Raw genomic sequence first — 21,846 nt, forward strand, 5'->3', positions numbered from 1 at the left:
ACATCATCTATAAATTCCATTATGTGTTCACCACCCAGAGTCAGTTCTCCTTCCATCACCATATATTTGATCCCCCTTACCCTCATTTCCCACCACCTACCCCTCCTTACCTTCTGGTAACCACTAACCACTAAACTATTGTCTATGTCTATGAGTTTTTGTTTGTCTTGTTCTTTTGTTGTTTTTGGTTTATATACCACATATCATTGAAATCATATGGTTCTCTGCTTTTTCTGTCTGACTTATTTTGCTTAGCATTATACTCTCAAGATCCATCCATGTTGTCACAAATGGTCCTATTTCATCTTTTCTTACCGCCGAATAGTATTCCATTGTGTATATATACCACAACTTCTTTTTTTTTTTTTTTAAGATTTTATTGGGGAAGGGGAACAGGACTTTATTGGGGAACAGTGTGTACTTCCAGGCCTTTTTATTTTTTTTTCCCAAGTCAAGTTGTCCTTTCAATCTTAGTTGTGGAGGCCGCCGTTCAGCTTCATGTTGTTGTCCTTTCAGTTTTAGTTATGGAGGGTGCAGCTCAGCGCCAGGTCCAGTTGCCGTTGATAGTTGCAAGGGGCACAGCCCACCATCCCTTGCGGGAGTCGAGGAATTGAACTGGCAACCTTGTGGTTGAGAGTCCGCACTCCAACCAACTGAGCCATCCGGGAGTTCAACTCGAGGTGCTGAGTTCAATCTTAGTTGCAGGGGGCGGAGCCCACCATCCCTTGTGGGACTCGAGGAGTTGAACCAGCAACCTTGTGGTTGAGAGGCCACTGGCCCATGTGGGAATCGAACCGGCAGCCTTCGGAGTTAGGAGCATGGAGCTCTAACCGCCTGAGCCACCGGGCTGGCCCAATACCACAACTTCTTTATCCATTCATATATCGAAGGACATTTTGGTTGTTTCCATGTCTTGGCCACTGTAAATAAAGCTGCAGTGAACATATGTCTTTATGTATAAATGTTTTCAGATTTTTTGGGTAGATACCCAGGAGAGGGATTTTGCTGGGTTATATGGTAATTGTATTCGTAATTTTTTGAGGAACCTCCACACTGCGTTCTATAGCGGCTATGACCCATTGTCATAGATTAAATGGCCATATAGGCATGGATTTATTTCTGGACTCTCTATTCTGTTCCATTGATCTATGTGTCTGTTTTTATGCCATTACCATGCTGTTTTCATTACTGTAGCCTTGTAGTATAATTTGAAGTCAGGGAGCTTTATACCTCCCACTTAGTTCTTATTTCTCAAGATTGCGGAGGCTATCCATAGTCCCATATAAATTTTAGGATTATGTGTTCTATTTCTGTGAAAAAGGTCATTGGTAGTTTGATAGGAATAGCGTTGAATATGTATATTGCCTTAGGCAGTATGGGCATTTTAACTATATTAATTCTTCCTATCCATGAACATGGTATGTGTTTCCATCTATTTGTATCTTCTTTCATTTCTTTCTTCAGTGTCTTATAATTTTCTGAGTACAGATCTTTTACGTCTTTGGTTAAATTTATTCCTAGGTATTTTATAGTCTTTGAAGCAAATGTAAATGGATTTTTTAAAAATTTCTTCTTCTGATGTTTTATTATTGGTATATATAAATGAAACTGATTTCTGAATATTAATTTTGTATCCTGCTACTTTACTAAATTCATCTTTCAGCTCTAATAGTTTCTTGGTGGAGTCTTTAGAGTTCTCTCTATATAGTATCATGTCATCTGCATATAATGACAATTTTACTTGCTCCTTACCGATTTGGATGCCTTTTATTTTCTTTTTCTTGTCTGATTGCTGTGGCTCGAAGTTCCAGCACTATGTTGAATAGAAGTGGAGAAAGTGGGCAACCTTGCCTTGTTCCTGATCTTAAGGGGAATGGTTTTAGCGTTTCCCCATTGTGTATGACGTTAGCTGTGGGTTTATCATATATGGCCTTTATTATGTTGAGATATGATCCCTCTATTCCCACATTCTTAAGGGTTTTTATCATAAATCGCTGCTGGATTTTATCAAATGCTTTTTCTGCATCTATTGATATCATCATGTGATTTTTATTTTTCATTTTGTTAACATGGTGTATCACATTAATTGATTTGTGGATGTTGAACCACCCTTGCATACCAGGGAACAATCCCACTTGATCATGGTGTATGATCTTTTTAATGTATTGCTGAATTCTGTTCGCTAATATTTTATTGAGGATTTTTGCATCTGTGTTCATTAGAGATATCAGCCTGTAGTTTTCTTTTTTTGTGGTGTCTTTGTCTGATTTTGGGATCAGGGTGATAGTGGCTTTGTAAAATGTGTTTGGGAGCCTTCCCTCCTTCTGGATTTTTTGGAAGAGCTTGAGGAGAATAGGTGATAATTCTTTTTGGAACGTTTTGTAAAATTCACCTGTAAAGCCATCTGGTCCAGGGCTTTTGTTTGTTGGGAGATTGTTGATTACTGATTCAATTTCCCTGGTGGTAATCAGTCTATTCAGGTTTTCTGTTTCTTCTTGAGTTAGCTTTGGAAAGTTGTACGCCTCTAGAAAATTGTCCATTTCTTCCAGATTGTCAAATTTGTTGGCATATAGTTGCTCATAGTAATTTCTTAAAATTTTTGTATTTCTGCGCTAACTGTCATTTCTCCTCTTTCATTTCTGATTTTATTAATTTGGGTCCTCTGTCTCTTTTTTTTTAATGAGTCTGCCTAAAGGTTTGTCGATTTTGTTTATCTTGTCTAAGAACCAACTCGGATTCATTGATCTTTTGTAGTATTTCTGGTTTCTATTTCATTTATTTCTGCTCTGATCTTTATTATCTCTTTCCTTTTACTCCATTTGGGCTTATTTTGCTGTTCTTTTTCCAGATCCCTTAAGTGTGAAGATAAACTGTTGATTAGTGATGTTTCTTGTTTCTTTAGTAGGCCTGCAAAGCTATGAATTTCCCTCTTAGGACTGCTTTCATGGCATTCCATAGATTTTGGGTCGTCGTGTTTTCATTTTCGTTTGTCTCAAGATATCTTTTGATTTCTTCCTCTATCTCCTGGTTGACCCATTCATTATTTAGTAACTTGTTATTCAGCCTCCATGAATTGGTGTGTCTTTCAGTTTTTTCCCTGTATTTCATTTCTAATTTCATAACACTGTGGTCAGAGAAGACAATTGGTATGATTTCAATTTTCTTAAATTTATCAAGACTTGTTTTGTGGCCTAACATATGGTCTATCTTGGAAAATATTCCATGTGTGCTTGAGAAGAACATGTATTCTGCAGAATTGGGGTGAAATGCTCTGAAAATATCAATTAAATTCAAGTGGTCCAATGTATCATTTAAGGCTGTTGTTTCCATATTGATTTTCTGTCTGGAAGACCTGTCCCTTGGTGTCAGATGTGTGTTGAAGTCCCCTACTATGATAGTGTTACTGTTGATCTCTGTCTTTATGTCAGTCAATATCTGTTTTATATATTTAGGTGCTCCTATGTTGGGTGCATAGGTGTTTACTAGGGTCATGTCCTCTTGTCGGATCGATCCCTTTATTATTATACAGTGCCCCTCTTTGTCTTTTAATATGTTCTTCATTTTAAAGTCTATTTTGTCAGATATAAGGATTGCAACTCCAGCTTTTTTCTCATTTCCATTTGCATGAAATATCTTACTCCAACCCTTCACTTTCAGCCTGTGTGTGTCTTTTGTTCTGAGGTGAGTCTCTTGTATACAGAATATACAAGGGTCTTGCTTTCTTATCCAGTCAGCCACCCTATGTCTCTTGATTGGAGCATTTAATCCGTTTACATTTAAAGTGATTATTGATAGGTACATAGTTATTGCCATTTTAAAATTTGTAGTTAGATTGTTTTCATCTTTCTTCTATTTACAGAAGTCCTTTTAGTATTTCTTGCAATGCTGGCTTGGTGGTAATAAATTCCTTTAGCTTATTCTTTTCTGGAAAGCTCTTTATCTCTCCATCAACTTTAAATGATAGCCTTGCTGGATAAAGCAATCTAGGTTGTAGGTCTTTGTTTTCCATCACTTTGAGCATCTCCTGCCACTCCCTTCTGGCCTTCAATGTTTCTGCAGAAAAGTCATTTGATAGTCTTATGGGAGTTCCCTTATATGTAGCCCTCTGTCTTTTTCTTGCTGCTTTTAGGATTCTCTCTTTGTCTTTAAGCTTTGCCATTTTAACTATAATGTGTCTTGGTGTGGACCTGCTGCGGTTTATCCTGGTTGGAACTCTCTGCACTTCCTGTGCTTTTATGTTGCTTTCCTTCATCAGGTTAGGGAAGTTTTCGGACATTATTACTTCAAATATATTCTCAATCCCTTGCTTCTTCTCTTCACCTTCTGGTATACCTATGATGCGCATGTTGTTGCGCTTGATGTTATACCAGAGGTCTCGTAAGCCATCTTCATTGTTTTTTATTCTTTTTCTTTCTGTTTTTCTGTTTGGGTGATCTCTGCTAACTTGTCTTCTAAGTCGCTGATTCGATCCTCTGCTTCATCTAATTTGCTGGTAATTCCTTCAAGTGAGTTCTTTAGTTCAGTAATTGTGTTCTTTATTTCTAACTGGTTGTTCGTTATGATTTCTCTATCCTTCTTTATGTCGTCTCTAAGCTCCTTAAACATTCTTATCATCAGTGTTCTGAACTCTGTCTCTGATAGGTTGGTTAGCTCTGTTTCATTTGGCTCTGTTTCTGGAGGTTTCTTCTGTTTTTTATTTGGGACATGTTTCTTTGTTTCCCCATTCTGGCTGACTCTCTGTGTTTGCTTCGATGTGTTAGGTAGATCCCCTAGAGTTCTTAGTTCTTGCTGGGTTATCTTATGTAGTATGTGTCCTTTATATTTGACTTGCACTACTTCGTTCTTCTCCTCTGCGTGTGCTCCAAAGGTGACTCTTGTGTTGCATATGTTGTCCTGTTAAAGAAGATCTTTAATTGCTTTTCACTTGTGAGTTGGTGGGGTTAACTCCTAGGCTGACTATTTGTGAGACTTGGCTCTGCCCACTGCAGGGTATTCTATTGTGTGAGGGTTGACCACTTAAATGTGGTTTGGCCTCTATGGGCTCTTCTGCCTGTAGAGAACTCCCTCTGGGTGTGTGACTTGTAGGTCAAACCTGGTAGTACTCTGGTTTGGTCTGGAGTTGGCCTGTGGGTGTGTTGAATCTTTTGCCTCTTAAGCTGGGCCCTGGTAGGGCAATTTCAGAACAAAGCAAATCACCAAGCACAACAACAACAATAAAGAAAAAAACCAAATTGTGGGGAGCCATAATTTCTTGTTATTCTGTAGCCTTGCAGACTGGCTCAGTTTATGGTTAACTTGTTTTAGCTCTTAAGGCATTGTCTCTGCCTACACCTGGAGGGTGATTGCAAGCTGCTGAGGAATGAGGTGGGAGTGGCTGCTTCCCAGACACAGATCACTGATGATTATCAGGGTAATTGTTGCGCTTTGTCATTGAGATAATGACTTTGGGAAAGTATCAGTGAGTCTGTAGTTCATATGTAAAAGTTGAAAATTTTACTTTCAATGAGGCAATGCACACTCGTGACTGTTAAGCTGCACGTACACAGGTGGTATAAATTGGTAAAGGAAAGTAAACTCCGCGCTTCAGGATCACTGAAGACCGGCCGCATCATCATTTGTGTGAGTGTCTTTTTTCATTCCCACTCCCCGATTCAGGTACTGTTCGATTTGTGGCGGCTGGCACGTCACACTTGGCGCCCGAAGAGGGGCTGAATACAGGTGGAAACAGTGAGGAATACCGCGTGGTTAGGGCCCGGCTCAAATTGAGGAGCTTATTTCATGGATGCGCGGTGAGTAAGGCACTGTCCCCTCGGTCGAATGAATGTGTGAGTGAATGGTAGCTCCACGACTTCGTGTTACGGAGCTTGTTTGGGCCCTAATCTTAGGTTCCGGTTCTGTCATATCTTTGTTAAGACAGATTTGGTCCCGCGAGGGGCACGGCCAGACGGGCATCTGATTGCTTTTCTTTGTTTGAAAGAAGGGCCGAGTCAGGGAAAAGAGAAATGGGTCACGCTAGCAGCAAGGACCTGTATGTTAGAGGACTTACGAAACTACTTGCCGCCCGTGGCAGCAGGGTGAGCAGAGAACAATTAGGTAAATTTTTAGAATTTGTAAAAGAAGTTTGCCCGAGGTTTCCAAATAAAGGTACCGTCAACTTGGATACTGGGAAAAAGGTTGGAGAACGATTACAGGACTATTATATTGTCCAAGGACCTCAGCGGGTCCCTATAGAAACATTCGGGTTATGGACTCTGATCAGAGATTGCTTAAATCTTAAGCGTGAGAGCTGTAGACTAGAGAAAATAAAACAGGCTGGAAATGAAAAAATTCTTCCATCTGCTGCCTCTCCGGAGGAGAAAGAGGAGGGGGAGGGAGTCAGATATGCAGAGGGACTTGCTAAGCATAATAAAGAGCTGGGAAAAAGGGAGGGGGCTGATTACGCTGAGGAAACTCCTATGCATAATAAAGAACCTGTTAGACAGGGACAATTAGTGGAGCTCAAAAATTGTCCTCTGGATCCCCAGATTTCTTTAAGAAATCAGTGGGATCCTCAGGATAAAGACCCCCCCATAATTAGTCCTTCTACACCGCCTCCTGAGGAGCCCCGTAAGTGGGGTCCTCTGCTACAGCCTTCGATTTGGGACATGTTTACTAAGCCTCCGCCAGGTTATGTTAAACCAGGTTCAGATTCTGTTTTGCGCTCCCCTCTTCAAATGGCTTGTGAGGAGGCTCATAAACAGGGGGAGTCTACGGAACAATTTGGAGTATATCCTCTTATTGAAAGAACTGATCAGGTAGGAAACAGGATTAGAGAATGGAGACCTTTTCAGTGGAAGCAAGTAAAGGAATTAAAAGAAGCTTGCACACAGTACGGTCCTATTGCCCCTTTCACCATGGCAATTTTAGATGCTTTATCCAGTGAGGCTACTCCTCCAGAGGACTGGAAGCACATTGCTCATGCTTGCCTTTCCGGAGGTGATTATCTCTTATGGAAATCAGAATTTTATGAGAATTGTAAAAAGAAGGCCAATGAGAATGCCTTAAGACAGATCCCTATTACTTTTGATATGCTAGCAGAAGATATGTATGCTGACCTAAGAAATCAAATGGGATTTGCGCCAGGCGCTTATGGCCAAACTGCCACAGCAGCTAAAGATGCTTGGTGAATGCTGCCTGACACCTCCCGTAAGGAAGAACATGTTTCTCAAATAAGACAAGGCGCAGATGAGCCTTTTCAGGATTTTGTGTCTCGCCTTAGCACTGCTGCAGGACGGACTTTTGGGTCATCAGTAGCTACTCAATCTTTCATAACACAGCTTGCCTATGAAAATGCTAATTCTGCTTGTCAAGCAGTTATTAGACCGTTTAGAAAGAAGGGAACTTTATCTAATTTTATCCGTTTGTGCTCAGATGTGGGACCGTCTTTTTCTCAAGGTATAGCCCTAGCTGCAGCTTTACAAGTAAAATCTATAAAAGAAGTAATGTATCAACAGGCAAAACTCCATGCAGGGAGTCGTTCTGGGGCTTGTTTTACTTGTGGAAAATTGGGACATCTAGCAGCTCAACGCCCTCGCAAAGCCGAGCCCGAGAATTCAGCAGCTCCCACAAAAAAGCCTCCAGATATATGCCCTAAATGTAGGAGAGGAAAGCATTGGGCTAATGAAGGCAAGTCTAAGACAGATAAAGATGGAAAACCCATCCAGGGAAACTGGGTGAGGGGCCAGCCCCAGGCCCCGAATCAACAATGTTATGGGGCACTGCAAATTCCGGAGCAGATACAGGGACAAAAAGGGAACGGGTCCCTGAGAGGAAATACATCACAGATTTATTCAGGGCCACCTCAGGCAGCGCAGGTTTGGACTTGTGTTCCACCACCGACATTGTATTAACTCCCGAGATGGGAATGCAAGTGTTGTCCACAGGGATCTTTGGGCCATTACCACCAAAAACTGTAGGTTTATTATTAAGAAGAAGTAGCACTACTATAAAGGAGATTCATGTTTCCCCGGGAGTTATTGATGAGGACTTTACTAGAAAAATTAAAATTATGACCCATTCACCTTTAAACATTTCAGCCATACCTGCTGGGACTCGCTTTGCTCAGCTAATCATTTTGCCTCGTATAAAAATAGGAAAAAATAGACAAAATCAGGAACGAGGAGACCAAGGATTTGGTTCTTCTGATGCTTATTGGGTTCAGAAAATAAAAAGAGATAGGCCAGTTTTACAGCTTAAAATAAAAGAAAAAAGTTTTCAAGGGATTGTTAAACGCACTCATGGCACATTAAAAGTCTATTTACAAAAAATAAAAAAGGGGGAGTTGTATCCCCTGACGCCCCATAATTACCTGTCTCATTCTCTCTTTATTCAAAATTTTTTGACCTTGGATGCCCATGTAAGAGTGCTGCAGAGCGCTTTTGGCATTCGTCTGCTGCCCCTCAGGCTTTGGTCAAATGGAAAGACCCACTTACAGGCTTTTGGCAAGGCCCAGATCCAGTCCTCATATGGGGCCGAGGACATGTTTGTGTTTTTCCACAGGATGCAGAAGGCCCTCGCTGGCTGCCAGAAAGATTGGTGCGACATGTGGACCCTCTACCTGCTGATGACATTGATGACCCTCAGCAATGCAGAAGAAGACCAGACGTATTGGGCCTATGTTCCTGATCCACCAATCCTCCACCCTGCTGTATGGGAAGGTCCTCAGATTCCACTCTATGTCAATGATACTCACGCCCTAGGAGTGCCTTCTGATGGACACATGAAACAACATTTGGAAAGTTTTGTAAATCAGGCACTCCCTGCAGTCAGGTGACTGATTTACAAGATGGCACTAGAGATTGGACCACTGTAGTTAAGACTGTTAATGTATCTGCTTGCTGCTTGTGTTCCTTCCCCTTATACACTTTTGATTGGAAATATTAATGTATATTTTGTAGGAAATCAATTTAGTGTATTCTGTAGTAATTGTTCTTTAGCAAATTGTATTTCTTGGGTACCGTTAGGAACTAATGTTATGATACTTAAACAGCCATCTTTTGTTATGCTTCCTGTTAATATCTCTGGACCTTGGTATGCTGAAAGAAGTTTACAGATTTTCAAAGAAATTAAGTCTGCTTTGAGTAGACAGAAACGGTTCGTTGGACTTCTCATAGCAGGAGTTATGGCTTTGGTTACTATTATTGCAACTGCTGCTACAGCAGCTGTGGCCCTTTCTCAGACTATTCAAAATGCTCAATATGTTAATACTCTTTCAAAAAATGTTACTTTGGCTTTAGGGACCCAAGAAGCTATTAATGAGAAAGTAGAACAAAAGGTGAATGCCCTCTATAATACGGTTCAGTATATGGGAGATGTGATTCAGAGTATAAAAGTTAAATCTTATTTAAAATATCATTCAGAATATTATTGGATATGTGTTACTTCTAAAAGGTATAATAATAGTCAATATGATTGGAATCGGGTTCGTTTACATCTTCAAGGAATTTGGCATGATGCTAATATGTCTTTAGATATGTTTCGGCTTCATGATAAAATTCAAAATATGAGAGAAGCTGAACCCTTGAAATTTGATGCAGCCCAGGCTGCTTCTGAGTTTATTGATGTTCTTAGGAATGCTATGCCATCTATGCCTCATATTACCCATTCTGTTATGATTTTTCTTACATTGGGCATCTGTGTCTGTTTGGTTCTGTGCCTTCTCCCCATTCTTATCGAATGTTTCATCAGCAGGATGTTAGACTTGCGAGCTGACATCCATCAGCTTGAACTTAAGACAGAGCCCTGAGCCTTCCTCCCCGAGCATTCAGAGGGACAGGATAGTCAAAGTCGGGTTGTACTTAGGCACCGCTTCAACACCTAAGACAGGCTTGTATTATAAAGTATAAGTTCCAAGGACGGGTAAGTTGAAGTCGGCGTCCCGAGACACCTAAGTCAGGCGCTGTCACCTCGCCATCCTAGCCGGATGGGTTTTGCTCCTATAAAATAAAAAAGGGGGAGATGTGGGGAGCCATAATTTCTTGTTATTCTGTAGCCTTGCAGACTGGCTCAGTTATGGTTAACTTGTTTTAGCTCTTAAGGCATTGTCTCTGCCTACACCTGGAGGGTGCTTGCAAGCTGCTGAGGAATGAGGTGGGAGTGGCCGGTTCCCGGACACAGATCACTGATGATTATCAGGGTAATTGGTGGGCTTTGTCATTGAGATAATGACTTTGGGAAAGTTTCAGTGAGTCTGTAGTTCATATGTAAAAGTTGAAAATTTTACTTTCAATGAGGCAATGCACACTCGTGACTGTTAAGCTGCACGTACACAGGTGGTATAAATTGGTAAAGGAAAGTAAACTCCGCGCTTCAGGATCACTGAAGACCGGCCGCATCATCATTTGTGTGAGTGTCTTTTTTCATTCCCACTCCCCCATTCAGGTACTGTTCGATTTGTGGTGGCTGGCACGTCACACCAAATACATTCACATGTAAAAACAACCGACAACCCACACTCAACACAGGCAAAGATATCAAAGATATAAAGACAAAACAAAACAAAACAAAACAAAAAGCAGCACCAGTCTTGGCTGAAGCCCACCAAGTAATCTCCAGATTGTCCTCTGCTGTACCAAAGAGTCCTTTGTGTATTGTGCAGGCAGAGCCAGTCACCTAGTGTCCAGAGTGACGTTAGGACTGCAGATTTAGGTGCGTGGGGCTGAGGGGTCTGGATGATAGTTTCTACAAAGTCAGTGCAGTTTCTGCCCTTGTCTGCACATATGCAGTCTGAGAGTAGCACCACCAGCCCTGTGTCCAGTTCTCCTGAGTCTTAGGGCACGTCTTCCGTGTGTGTGTGTGTATGTGTGTGTGTGTGTGTGTGTATGGCAGGTGGGAGATTTCTGAGCTGCTGAAAGCCCAGAGCTGCATCTGCCGCCTACTGCTGATCCCTGGGAGTGCCTCTGCAGTTGTAATTGTCCTGCCCTAGGCAGGCCAGAAATGGTGGGGGCTGGGGATGGAGAGGTCTTCTCTCTCGCAGCCCAAAAGTGTCACACTCTTCCCGCAGGCCAGAAAAGGTGGTGGCTGGAGATGGAGGAGTCTCTTCTCTCCTAGCCCAGCAAAAATCACACTCTTCCTAGCCTCTTCCTGGGGTCAGAGCTGCACGCCGGTCTTCCCAGAGCCTGAGCACTAAGGCTCCTCTGTAATCTGACACTACTCCTCAGTTCAGGGGCCAGTTTAAGTCTCTGGAAGGGTGGGGGTAGGATTGGAAGAGTGGGGGGAGGGGCCCAGGTATGGAGTTTGTGTCCTTTGTCCGACCTAGGGCCCAACTGGCTGCCTCCTTGGCAAGAGAGATCAGCTGTGGGACGCAGGGAAAGAGCCCACTTCCTGGCTTTTGTGTTCTCTGTTCCATCCTGGGATCCGCCCGCGTCTCTGCAGCTGCAGATGCCGGCAGCGTTTCCACCGCCATAGATGCAGGCCATGTGTCCACTTCTCTCCCTTCCCTCTTCCCCTGCTTGCCCAATATGCTCACCTTCAAGTAATCCTTGCATGAGTCTCTTAGCTGTTCTGCGTGATGAGCAGAGAGTCCTTTGATGGGTTATAGATGTCCCGTTTGTGATAAGATCCTGAGAAGAACTCAAAAAGTGTGCCCGGCTACCGCCATGCCTATGACATCACTGTAATTTTTGAAATTCTTTCACAAAGTAAAGGGTTACACCTTGAACAACTGGTCTGTGATCTGAAAGCCTTGAATGAATTTCTCAAAGATCCTTGATAATGAGGTGCGCTGGCAAGCCCGCAGTCCCTAGCGAGTCCCTCTTCTTGTCCGACCCTGTCCTTCTTTAAAAGTATGTTGTTTAATCGCCACGTATTTGTGTTTTACTTGACTTGATTGCATGGCAGTAGCCCAGGGACTGGATGGGAGCCAAGGATGGATGTCTTTAGGCACTGGGCATAAACTTGTGTGAGATTTTTAAAAGGCACAAGCAGGGAAGGCCATAGTTTCAATTACATGATTTTAAATTGAGAGCCAAGAGGAAGAGTGATTTTTCATCACTTTACATCCGGGAAATTTGTTTCTTTTTCATTTATTACTTTCCCTTTGGCAGACTGCCCTTGAAATGTAAGATTTGTCACTGGAGCAGCCTGCGGTCATTACATGGTTTATAAAATTGGCACAGGAAGATCAAAGAGTTGTTTCTACCTAAAACCAAGCTTTGTGCCTGGAGACCAGGTTTAAATACTGAAATAGGAGAGAAACTGAGAGTCCATGTATTGAAGGAAGATAAACTTACACATACAAAAATAATGAAACAAAAACCTAGAAAACAAAACTAAAAATAGGAGCTTACAGAAGCACAGCAAACTGGCTTCTGAGATATCATAACTTTCCCACTTATATAGATTGTGCTTAGAGATTCACTCTCAGTATGATCAAGTGGAGTTTGTACTTAGAACATTGTGACAGCCTGCTATTTGAGTAGCAGAGTTGGGTAAGACTATGGTTTCTAAAAAAGAAGATGTCTCCATAATCAATTATGATTAAGTGACTGAACTGAAATTGAAAACATGGTTGAGGGCTCCCTCAATACTTTCTATCACCAGCTTATACAGGCAGTAGAGGGTTTTACTTGTCTTGAATAATGCTTAATTTTCCACAGCTGAATACATGGCTCTTGGGCAAAGAGCTTCTTGTGATCTGCTGGATTCTGAACAAGACTCTCCAGGTCTTGTTCAGGAATCCTGACTCTGCCACTTACTGTCTCCATGACTTTGGGTAGGTTATAAAAACCTCTTTTTGCTTCAATTTCCTCATTTACCACATAGAGTTATCAGAGGAATTGAATGAGTTAATAGAAGTAAATCACTACAATAGCAATTGCTAAATAAGAATCAGTTTTTGCTATTGTTTTTCTTTTGTGGATTAAATGCATTTTCTCATGTTTGAGCTTATCTTGGACTGGAACAGAGTTGATAATGGGCTCAGACATGTTAAGGTCCTGACTCAGGTTTCTTCAGCCTACTCTAGAGTATATTCATGGCACTAGATGTCCATAGCTACATTTCCTTTCCAACAGTCACAGCTGGTCACAGTTTTTTTCTTGAGCTATAGCTCTTTCTCTTCCTCATCTCTCCATTGATTCTTTCTATCTTCCCTGCAATTGTATCCTCATCCCTCATCATATATGGTGATGGAAAGAGAACTGACTGTGGGTGGTGAACACACAATGTGAGATAATGTATTACAGAATTGTACACCTGAAATCTATGTAACTTTATGAACAATTGTCACCCCAATAAGCTTCAATTTAAAAAATAAATAAAATAAAAATAAAAATGTCCAAGTCTATGATGATACTCAAAAAGGAAAAGAAAAAAGATAAATAGGAAGTAAAAGCTTATTCTTTTTTATATCTGGAGATTCTTAGTGCGTAATTACTTATTCTGAAAATTAGTAATTAAAAAGAAATAATTGAGCTTTACCTAATTTATTTTACTTTGGATAGGTAAGTTATTCTGTAACAAAAAACAATGCCTAAATCTGAGTGGCTTAAAGGGAAAGTGTTTATTTTTCACTTTCACTATAGGTCTATCTTGAGTTAGTAGGTAATGTGAGTCACATCCTCCTCCTTTAGGGATGCAAAGTGACAGAGACTTAATAATTTATAATGCTGCTGGTCTCTGTGGCAGTAGAAAGAATGTGCTGGAAGATACACCACATGTCAACTCAGTTTCATTGGATCAAGCAAGTTACATGGCCATGTCCAAGTTTAGGAGGGTGGAAAAATGCGATCAAACTATGGCAGATTGTATAAATTTTTAGAAGCTATTCTCCTCTCTTGTTCTGCAGGGAAAGAGTAACTTCCTCCCTCCACTTAGATTTTGTGACTTGCTTTGGCTGATGCTGCGTAGGTGGAACTGACAACATGCTGGCCAGAGCAGAGGTTCTAAGAGGCATCTCATGCTTTCACTCTCTTGCACTCTTACCATCCAGCAAAAGAAGCGCAGGACCACGGAAGCCATTCAGACTCCTGGTTTGAGAGAAAGATGACATTGATTTAGAGCCTGGAGCCAAGCCCAGAGGAGCTATAGCTGAGCCATAAGCAAATCACAGAACTGTGAGGAAGAAATGTTTCTTGTTATAAGCCACTAAGATATTAGATTGTTTGTTACTGGAAAAAAAGAAGCTGACTAATATACCCATTATGTCCTTATAAGGAAGCAAAAAACAGAATGTTGGTGAATAGCCTATAAATGACTATCACAGTGCCTTTTTTAAAAAAAATTTATTGGGGAATATTGAGGAACAGTGTGTTTTTCCAGGACCCATCAGCTCCAAGTCAAGTCATCGTTTTCTATCTAGTTGTGGAAGGCGCAGCTCACTGACCCATGTGAGAATCGAACTGGCAACCTGGTGTTATAAGCACTGCACTCTACCCATGGAGCCAACCCGCTGCCCCACATTGCCTTTTAAGTGAATATTGCAGAAAATTGCCACCTAGTAAATGTAGAAGGAATGATATCACTAGAATCATCATTTACAATCCCAAAATAATTGATTCAGAAAATATTATCAATTAATTTTGGAGCCATTAGGTAAAAGTGTGTTAGGAATAGAATATTTAGATGAGGTCTAAGTATATCTTTACCAATTGCTTGTTTTTTTCAAAGGTTTAAATGTATCTTTAAAATAGAGAGAATTAATTTCTACCTCACTGACAGTGGACAAGTTGACACTGGTGTAATGAAATATGAAGGAACAACACTGCATTTGAAATACCCTTGCCTAAAATGTTTCATCTGTATTTATTCAACTTTAGTCCGGAGTTCCAAGATACAAGGAATGCAGGAGACCTAGGAACCTGTTAAATAATGCTACATGAAACAACACATCAGGAATGTGGTAGTTTTATAAGGTAATTGTCCGAAACGCCTCAGAATGCTCTTGACATGGGCTGAAAAACAATATAATTATAAGGTGTGACAATTAAGTTTGTGAACTTATCCTTAAAAAAAGTGCGGTATATCTCATTGTTGAATACCACTATGGTCATCTTCAAAGTATTCCCCTTGGGAAGATATGCACCAATGCCAGAACCTAGTCAACCCATCAAAGCAATTTTGGAACTCTTTTTCTCGAATGGCCATCAGAGCTGTTGCCGTGTTACCCTTGATTTCCTGAATGTCATCAAAATGTATGCCTTTCAATATTTCCTTTATCTTTGGGTAAAGAAAGAATTGCGGCCGAGATCAGGTGAGTAGGGAGGGTGTTCCAATACAGTTATTTGTTTACTTGTTAAAATATTACCTCACAGACAGTGCCGTGTGAGCTGGTGCATTGTCATGATGCATGAGCATTATTGGTGAAAAGTTTAGGTCACTTTTGTCTAACTGTTTCACACAGTCTTTTCAGCACTTTCATGTAGCAAACTTGGTTAACTGTCCAGTTGGTGCAAATTCATAATGAATAATCCCTCTGATATCAAGAAAGTTTAGCAACATCATTTTGATTCTTGATTTGGACTGGTAGAACTTTTTTGGTCATGGAGAATTGGCTGACTTCCACTGTGCACTTTGATGCTTTACTTCAGGGTTGTATGGAACACCAGTGTCTCATCATCAGTGATAACATGGCCCAAAACATTGTCTTGTCTCTCCAAAAAGTCTTGGCAAACTTTGACTCTCTTTTGCTTTTGTTCATTGGTGAGCTGAGCTCCTTTGGGACAATTTTTGCACACACCTTACTAATGCCAAATTTATTTTTAATTAAAATTTATTGGGGTGACAATCATTAGTAAAGTTACATAGGTCTCAAGTGTACATACAACGAGTGTCCTTCAATAAGATAATTGGATGCCAAGATTTTCAGTTAAGATTTTTGTAACTGTTTTTCTATTGATGTTTACTTGGTCTGCTGTGCTTCTTACACTCAGTCAATGATTTTGACACAATTCGTTGGATTTTTGCAATGTTTTTTGTCAGTTCTGCTCATTAATGTCCACCCTGAGCTGTCTTCATCAGTGACACATTCTCTCCCCTCAGAAAACCGTTTTATCTGTTTGTACACTGCCACTTTGTGTCATTATCCCCATAAACTTGGACTAACATGTCCCTGATTTCACTTCCACTCTTGCCAAGTTTAACAACAAATTTAGTGTTTGTTCATTGTTCTAATTCAAGCTCAGACATTCTCTCAATGGCATACAAGAATACACAACAATAATGAATGCTACTCAGCAAGACACTGCCACACGTTGACACGAACAGAGCTGTGAGATACTGATACACCAAGGTTATGAAATATTACCGAGCTGTTTGTACAGTTTTGCCAATGTAAGCACATGGTGGCAAGTTCATGAACTTAATTGTATGATTGTGCTTGTTTAAAATGACAGAAGATATGAAACAAATATAGTGCGAAAACCTTGATTGGATTCTATTTTGAAAAAACGAACTATAGATGCCTCTGTTGGTCTGTTTCAGAAATTTGACCCCGTGGCCAGGATGTTGCATGATAACAGAGTATTTTTAGTAGTAATCCTAGGTATAATAAAGGTATTGAGGCCATATAAGAGATTGTATTTCTTATTATAGGACATGTATATTGAAGTATTTAGTGGCTATATATTATATTTAACCAATTTCAAATGGTTCAGCAATATATATATACTGATAAACAAATACCCATAGAATATTTAAAATTCAGGCAAAACCTTAACATTTCTTGAATCCAAGTGATTGGTATACAACTGTTCATGATCCCATTCTTTCAAATTTATATTTGAAATTATATATATATATTATATTAAAAACCTGGGGTGTAATTCAAACCTGTGCTCAAAATGTCATCCTGAGCTAGAAATCTAGCAAGATAAATGTGACCTCAATTTTTCTTTTCCTTGTTTCTGAACCATTTTATTTCAGGGATTCTAAGATTGAACAGTTATTCTTAAATTTCTGCATCCTCCATCTTTTATCCTTGTACAAAGAGCCATCCATTGATTTAGGGAAAGAAACAAATAATCACACTTTACTTGACTTACAGCCCACCTGAAGAAGCCATATCTTACTGGTGTTTCTCAGTTTTAGAAAAAAGACAATTTATAGTTACACACACAATCACAGTGCAAGAACTTAAACTCGATGTGTTATTATTTTTCCTATATTCCCACCTCTTCTCATAGGATAAGATGTTTCTCTTCTTTCCTGATGCCTCAGGATTGATCTGATCTTCTGTTACCCTCACTCTTTCTATAATTTCTTTTGATTTTTGGCCTTCAGCCTAACACGCACACACACGCACACCTCACCTCCATTTTAAAAATAATTTATTTTTCTACTAAGCCTCCCAAGATACATTGACGTATCTGTGTTCTTCCTTGAGAGCAAAATTTTTGTTAACTATCGTTTATATAAGCTATTGCCATTTTCAGGCCAGTTATTCATTATTCTCATTTGTTGCTGAAACAACTTTCTAAAGTCACAAAAAAATTGAATCAAATTTTCTGGTTTTTGAACTCATCTATATTTCTCTAACTTTTTTTTTAATATTCAGTACCACTTCCATCTTAATTTGTTTCCTGTAGCATCCAGATGATCTTACTATGGTTTTGAAAGCACAGTTCATGCCAGGTGACTATAGAAGATCTGAGGTACACAGGCCTTTTTTCAAGCAGGTCTGGTCACTTCCTTAGACACTTTCCTTAGCTGCTGGCATTTTGCAGGTTCAGTTCCCTGTTTCCACTTTAAACCCATTGTGCTCATGTGTGATTTTCCCTTGTTACCAGTCTGTTGTCTTATATCTAGAATCCTTCTCAGTATAGTTCTTTATATTGACTCTGTTGGAATATCTTCTTAGCTTTGATTTGAATTCCTCCTCAATATTGTACTGTCTCTTGGGCCTCTCCATCTCACATTCATGTATAACATTTTGAGGTTCACTGGTGTTATATTTTCTTGCATTATATTCAGGTTCCCAGAACACCACATCTCAGACAGGGCCAGGCATCCATCTTTTTGATAAAAAAGAATCATATACAACAGTGGTCATCCTGAGGGATCATCAGGGGTCAAGGAAAGCTCAGTTCCTGTCAGATGTGATGAACTCTTTTCTTATAGGGATTTGAATTCCAGATCATGTTGTACCAGGTGGCTCAAAGTCCGGGTCAATAGTTGTATATCCAATAACAAAGTTTTCAACTCTATTGTATTCATTAGAGTTGATAGAACTCAATCAAAGGCAATGTCACTAAATTCCTAGCTCAGCACTGTCTAAAAGAACCGTAACAATCTCCAGCAAATTACTGAAGAATTAGAGAGCTAAGGAAACTTACTATAGCAGTTTTTGGGTAGATCCCAGAAGAGGAATTGCTGGGTCATATGGTAATTCTATTCTTAATTTTTTGAGGAACCTCCATTCTGCCTTCCATAGTGGCTGCATCAATCTGCATTCCCACCAACAGTGTATTTCTGCACTGTAGGAGCAAGTTGTGTTTTCCCTCTCTCTCTCTCTTTTAAGTGTCCTTTTTCCCCCATCTTTACCATGAATGTTATGTTTAAGTGTATAGTATCCTATTTGACATATGGGTAGCCATGCCCTGCTTCTGTCTGTCTGTTCATAATTCTACTCATGGATTTGTATTCTTTTCCTGTTTTGTTTCAGGTCGAATAATTTCCTTCAGTATTTTTTGTAGTGCAGGTCGTATGTTGGAAAATTCCCTTAGCTTCTGTATGTCTGGAAAGGTCTTTATTCCTCCTTCATATCTAATATAATTCTTGGCTCATAATTTCTCTTTCGACTATTTGATTCCACTCTGTTCTGGCTTGTAGAGTTTCTGCTGAAAAGTCTGATTATAATCTAATGGGCTTTTCTTTGTAACTTACCATTTTCTTTTCCCTGGGTGTCTTGAGGATTCTTTCTTTTTCATTAATTTCTGACATCTTCAATATAATATGCCTTTTAGAAGGCCTGTTGGGATTGAGGTAGTTAGGTGTCTATTTGTCTTGGATCCTGTTGTTTCTATAAGTTTGGCAAGTTCTCATCGACTATTTGTTAGAATATACTCTCTGTTCCCTCTCCCTTTCTTCTCCTGGTATGCCCATTATTCTTATATTTGTCTTTCTGATGGAGTCAGTAAGTTTTTTAGAGGTCTTTAATTTCTTTTACATCTCAAGTCTCTCTCTTCTTTGATTTGTGTCATTTCCAGATTTCTCTTCAATGTCACGGATTCTTTCCTTTATGTGGTCAGCTCTATTAGCTAAGCTAGCTATTTCATTCTTCATTTCTTTTATTGAGTTCTTTTTTCCCCTGCCTCCCCTCCCACTCCAGTTCAAGTCAACTCCAGTTCAAGTCATTGTTTCTCAGTCTCGTTGTGTACAACCTAGCTTCCTGGTCCATTCTGCTATTATGAGCCTTGCGCTACCCCCAGGTGTGGCAGTCTGTCGCTAGTCCTCGGTCAGTCACTCACAGCAGCTCATTGCAGCTCTTGGCAGCTGCTTTCTGCTCACTATGGCTGCCAGCCACTCACGCTGGCTGCCGGCCACTCATGCTGGTCACTCATGGCTGCACAAGGTAGCCCACAGCAGCACACCGTAGCCGGTGGAATCCCTGCCTCAGCACTCAGCAGCCCACAGCCGCTCACTCCAATCTCCAGCTGCTCAAGGCAGCCCACCTCCAGGGCTGTTGTTCACAATCTTAACTGTAGAAAGCTCAGCTCACTGGCCCATGTGGGAATCGAACCAGCAACCTCAGCATTAGGAGCATGGCGCTCCAACCACCTGAGCCACTGGGGTGCGCCTTTGATTGAGTTTTTAATCTCAAGGAATTCTATTAGGTTCTTTCTTAAAATTTCAATCTCTTTGGTAAAATGTTCATTTTGTTCTTTGATTGTGTGTTTGAGTTAATTAAGTTTATTCAGAACTGCTTGCATCAGAACTGCTATCTTGAATTTACTGTCATTTAAGTCACATATCTCCATATATTTCAGTTCAGTTTTTGGAGACCTTTCATTTTCCTTCTGAGCTGCCTTGTTACCTTGGTTATTCATGGCAATTAATGAATTATTATTCCTCTTCTTAGGCATCTATAGGAGTAAATTCTGCAGCAGGTTGGTAGGACGAGGTCTTTCTTTTGCTTTCCAGTAGGTGTGGATAGAAATTTTTTCTCTCAGACTTTTATTCTCTCAGGCTGTAGATTTATATTTTATCTGCCTTATTCTTGCTTCTCACATAAAGGGTGGGTTCCCGGGAAGGTGGGTTTCACCTCTGTGAGCAGGTCGCCTGGATCACAGGGCACCACCTCCGTGAGCGTATGTGGAGAGCTTCTGAAGTTCTACAGCTCTTTCTGCACCAGTTTTAGAGCTTGTGTTTTCAGTGACGCTGTGTTCCGCTGCAGGGATCCGTCCAGATAGGTGGGGGCAGGAGCAGGATGTGTTGTGAGACGTGGCAATGAGTAAAGGCGGTAACCATCAACAGCCAATCCTGCACCCAAGGCTCCCTCCTTTTTGTAAGAACTATTTGGGCCAACAGTCCATGGCTGCAGGGCAGCTGCAGTTCTCAGTATTACAAATATTCTGTTATTTTGATATGACATTGCCTCTGTTCCACTTCTGGAACAGAGAGAGGGTTTGGGGCGAGCTCTGGGGTGGTGGGGTGGAGTTAGCTTGACTCTGTGCCTATGTCTTCTGTCTTCTTTTTGGCAGTGAGGATTTAAAACAATTTTTTCACCCTTCATTCTTTAGTCTTTGCTTGGTGGTCTCTGCTGTGTGCGTTGGATTCAGCCATGTTATAAGCTGATCCCTCAGGTTGACCTTTGGTCCATAGGGGAGCGCTAGCAGTTCACATCTTTGCCATCAATTGGTTATTGATTTATTGATGCAAGCCATTCTGACCAGAGTGAGGTGGTTTCTCATTGTGGTTTTTATTTGCATTTTTCTAATGATTAGTGAGGTTGAGCATTTTTCATATGTCTGTTGGCTATCTGTATGTCCTCTTTAGAAAAATGTCTCTTCATGTCCTCTGCCCATTTTTTAATTGGGTTTTTTTTTTGGTATTGAGTTGAATGAGTTTTTTATAAACTTTGGATATTAACCCCTTATCAGATGTATCATTGACAAACATCTTCTTCCATCAGTAGGATGCCTTTTTGTTTTATTGATCATTTCCTTTGCTGTGAAAAAAACTTTTTAGTTTTATGTAATCCCATATGTTTATTTTTTCTTTTACTTCCCTTGCTAAGGGGATATGTCAGTAAAAATATTACTAAGGGTAATGTCTGGAAATTTACTTTGTGTATTTTCTTTTAGGAATTTTTATGGTTTCAGTTCTTACTTTTTTTTTAGTTGGGTAACAGTGGTTTTTTTTCTTTCCAGGGCCCATCAGCTCCAAGTCAAGTCGTTGTCCTTCAATCTAGTTGTGGAGGGCGCAGCTCAGCTCTAAGTCTAGTCACCCTTTTCAATCTAATTGCAGAGGGTGCAGCCCGCCATCCCATATGGGAATTTAACTGGCAACCTTGTTGTTGAGAGCACAAGCTCTAACTAACTGAGCTAACCAGTCACCCAAGGATCTTACATTTAAGTCTTTAATCCATTTTGAATTTATTCTCAAATTGGGTGTAAGGAGGTGGTCCAGTACAGCTTCCTTTTTTGCATCTGTCTCTCCATTTTTCCCAGCACCATTTTTTGAATAGATTGTCTACCCCAATGTAAATTCTTGCTTGCATTGTAATAGATTAGATGACGATATAGGCATGGATTTTTTTCCTGGAATTTTTATTTAGTTCCATTGACCTTTGTGTCTGTTTTTATGGCAGTACCATGCTGTTTGATTACTATAGCCTGTTAGTATGATTTGATGTCAGGTAGCGTGATACCT

This window comes from Rhinolophus ferrumequinum, chromosome 22 (genome assembly GCF_004115265.2).
Source record: "Rhinolophus ferrumequinum isolate MPI-CBG mRhiFer1 chromosome 22, mRhiFer1_v1.p, whole genome shotgun sequence".
NCBI classification, from domain to species: domain Eukaryota; kingdom Metazoa; phylum Chordata; class Mammalia; order Chiroptera; family Rhinolophidae; genus Rhinolophus; species Rhinolophus ferrumequinum.